We start from the raw sequence: 4,007 nt of genomic DNA, 5'->3' as shown, positions 1-4,007 counted from the left end.
ATTTTAAAAAAAAGTAATTTAAATCACTGATTTTTATTTAAAAAATCAAGTTGATTTAAATAAAAAAAATCAACTGATTTAAATCAACCCAACCCTGGGGTTGGCTACCTCAATTGATCGCTTTTACTTTTAGTTTTAAAGACAAGCGGACTATCCATCCAAGGAGCTTAGAACTACTGTAAACTCCTTGGGGCTATCCCAGATTTTGGGGGTTTCCGGAAATCTTGATCTACACCAAAAGTGGGCATTGCCCTACCTAGCCTATAGAGGTGAAGTTTGATTTCAATGGTGTGTATATACGTATTTGTTTGGTTACCGGTATAAAGAAAACTCTCCTTGTCTTTAAATGAAAATGAACAAGGGGCATAAACTTTACCTTCGATTTTCTCAAAACAGCGTTTTTCGAGATAGCCCCCTGTTGCTTACGACCAATTTTCTGTGCATTAAAAATTTTAAAAACATTTGTACGTAGGTTTATATTTTTTAAATGAAACTGGTTTGTTCCTGAAAAGCTGTCACAGTAACTTACTAAAGTCACTGAAATTTCATGATCTCTTGTTCAATTTGTTCCTGACTGCTAGTACCAGGGTATGAGATTGAATGTGCCCCCCCCCTTTTCTTTTATTCCCCACCCCCCTTTTATTAATTTCGGACCACTTGTCCCGACCCCCCGTTTTATTGATTTTGGACCTCTTTTTCACACCCACCATTTATTTTATTCGCTTAGAGTAGGCTTTATTAGTTCAGACTCTGCAGATCTTTCACGAACACTTGAGCGCGAGTCCTCAAAAGACAAAAGCCTGACGAGTGCCCACCTGTCTTTTGGTCAGGTCATCAGGGCTGTATTATTGTGATATCTGGCAACGCCAGATATTTTGCCGACTGTTTGATGTGGCTCAGTTCCTTGGAAGTTTCTTCAGGCAATTGTATAATTGCCAGTTGAAAATAAAATATTGACCACAGCCTAAAAATGATAATGATAGCATTTTCAATATCGGGCAAATTCTTGAAATATAGGCCGAATTCTCCAAACCCTCGTGGGAAACAGATTTCCAATCTTTTCCAGCGATATTTGCTCCTCATCCTTGTTTTTTCCTTCTTCTAGTTCTAGTACCTTGGTCGAAATAAAATTATATGTATCACAATTACAACTATTCGTGATAGTAATTATTAAGTAATGCTAATACATATTTGTATTGTAGTATAGTCTACAGTTGCCAGTCGGGAAAAGGAACACAGTGTAACACGGAAGGTAAAAAATCACGCATCCGCCGAACTGCGCATGTGGTCCCCTTTTTTCTTTTCTTTGTAAGATTATATCCCTCGTACTACCAAAGCTGGTCCGACGCATTTGAGCTATCCGTGCTATACTATGTTTAGATCTGTAGCAGATCAAGCGCCCAGTGCCTACTTTTCATTCAGTCATGTTCCCGTTACAGGCATAAGTCTAACTACTGGGGGATGGGGTGGGTGTTGTGATGCATTCCTCTCAGTCTGAGTTGACCTAGATATGTCGGCCTCCTACATGATCTAAATTGTGTGGATGGGGGTGTAAAAACACTACATAAAAATAGTTTATGCCCGTATGTAATTTATATAAATAATTTGAAAAAAGGTCATCTGATTCTGAACATCTGCATCGCAGTTCAGCAAGGTCTCCCTTTCCAAGACACTCATGAGGTTCCCTTTCTCAGTCCCTTAGATGAGGCAACCAAGTCACCTGGGTGCATCAATTCTGTTTCAGTTTGATAAAAGTTTTACAGCGCTCAAAAGTGCATATGGTCACAGTTATACGAGCGAGCGAGACACTAATTGGTTGTAAATTTTGTATTCACATTAGTTCAGAGCACAGGTTTGGTTTGGTCAGTTTTACTTCGCAAGTAAGATAGTATAAGTAAGAAGAATGATTTAAGTACAAGTCAATCCTTTCTTGAATTGAAATGCATTTGTGAAGTGATGTGGCCTATCCATGCTTGGATTATTTTGATTTTGAGTCAGTGGGGAGTACAAAATAAACAAGGCACATGCATTTCTACTCCAATTTCCCTCATACAGTTGGGCACAGATAACTAGAACAAACACAGATTTAACTCAAACTCATGGATAGCTTGTTGTACAATACTTTGCTAATCCTCTACAATGTATATGTTTTGAGATACCGGTATCCGTTACTGGTTGTATTTTGTACAAAGTAAAAGATTTGTGGGGGCAAAGGTTCTGAGCTCTGATTCCTGTATGTGTGCGTGTGTAGTACTAGTAGTAGGCCTGTGTGTATGTGGGGGGGGAATTAACATTAACATTCCTGTTTAAACATACAAACACAAAACAAATTATGACCAAGTTTTTATTACTTGAACTATAACAAAGCTATCTGAAGGTACATGAATATTATGTAATTATATATGGAACACTAAAACTGCTAACATTACATTTAATTCAAAGTAATCCTTTCAGGACAACCAACTTGTCACTCATGTCTGTACCAACTTGTCACTCATGTTTGTATGCACACAGTGGTGGAAACTGAGACAGTTTATTTTACACAAGAGGCCAAAAATTTATTTTAAAAAATTAAATGGTGCAACATTCTTTTTTATATCAGCTATTAAACATACAAGAATAGTATAACTCTTCTTGTATCTTTTGCTTTTTTAGTTTATTTTATTTTAATAGACTAGAGTAAATACATGATGTAGGGTGCAAGAATAATTATAACTGTCATACATCCTTGAAGTAGACCAAAAAGAAAAAAATATCTATATTTCCAAAATCGAGTAACATACACTGTCCTTCTGACTACCCTCTATTCATCCAACCCCAGCCGTCGATGATGATGACTGATACAGACAGTTCGCTACCGTACAAAGTTCTATTTAACATTTTTGACTGTTTTGAATTAAGACCATGAGGTCAGACACCAAATGAACGATTGGTTGGAGGGCACCACCGGTAGGTCCTATTTCTTTACTTTCCCTCTGTTCATTTGTCTGTCTTACTTTTTCCCAGCACTAAATGACCATTATAGTGTCGATGTGCTTCTTCTCTTTACTCAAACAAGACACCAAGTGTCCTATCTGCTCTATGAAAATCATATGATTATTTGGAGTCGTTATCAAGATATTCAAAGAATTGCATTCGAAAAAGCTTGACATGTGAAATTCAAAAGTTTTAACATCAAATTTCTCAAAACTAAGTACTAAGCAAATAGAACTTTGTAATTCTAAGGTAGCGAGTTAAACTAAATGAGACAACACCACCATCCCTCCTAGACAAAGTACGCTGCCAGCTGTGCCATCTTGTCTTTTGGTTTTGGCCTTCCTCTTCCTCTCCCCCTGCCACGCCCCCCTCTCCCACGCCCACCGCGGGAAGACCTCCCACCAGGGCCCCTTCTCATGGCAGCTGCATGGTGTTTCTCCATTAGGGGCTTGAACACAGGGTCGCAAAACACACAGCCACTGTGCTCTGCGGTTCCGTCCGGTAATGGGCTTTTGTCCTCCTGTTGAACAAATCAGAAAAAGTAAGTGTATGGAATATAACTCTTTAAATTTAAATTTAACGCCCCGATCAACATTAAAGTGGAACTCGGATTCAACGAGGTCGCTGGGCCTGACCTAAAATCTCGTTGAATCCGAGTGTTCATTATAGCAAAAACAAGGTTTTGTGTAGTGTAGATAATTACAGGCACTGAGCAAGTAATGTATAAATAGAAGTCACAAGTAGTGCCTGAAATGTCTGTATATTACGAGCTGTGTAAAAAAAAAAGACTGATTCGTTCAAAAGCACATGCCTGTGTCATCTCGATTTTATACCAAAAAGGTGTGTTGCTGTGTAGAGCCTTGCATACACAACTTTTGATTCCACAGACCAGCGCACAATTCATTACATAGATCTACGTCAAGACTAGTTTATCAATATTATCTTTGTAATAATGATCAGTTGCCGAGGGGAAAAAAAAAGACAGACAAGTTTGTATCTGCCACGTTCAACGCCCGGACCGCTATTGCCCC

General features: G+C 38.4%; 1 protein-coding gene across 1 annotated transcript in view; it reads right to left on the bottom strand.

Annotated features, from left to right (window-relative positions):
- Positions 1-4,007, bottom strand: part of LOC101854117 (DNA topoisomerase 3-beta-1) — a gene marked incomplete in the record, with an annotated part of 36,759 nt that overhangs the window by 1,292 nt on the left and 31,460 nt on the right.

The sequence above is a fragment of the Aplysia californica genome, unplaced genomic scaffold, assembly GCF_000002075.1.
Source record: "Aplysia californica isolate F4 #8 unplaced genomic scaffold, AplCal3.0 scaffold00601, whole genome shotgun sequence".
Lineage (NCBI taxonomy): Eukaryota > Metazoa > Mollusca > Gastropoda > Aplysiida > Aplysiidae > Aplysia > Aplysia californica.
Note: the sequence above shows the minus strand (reverse complement) of the source record. Positions and strands in the feature narration are given on the sequence as shown.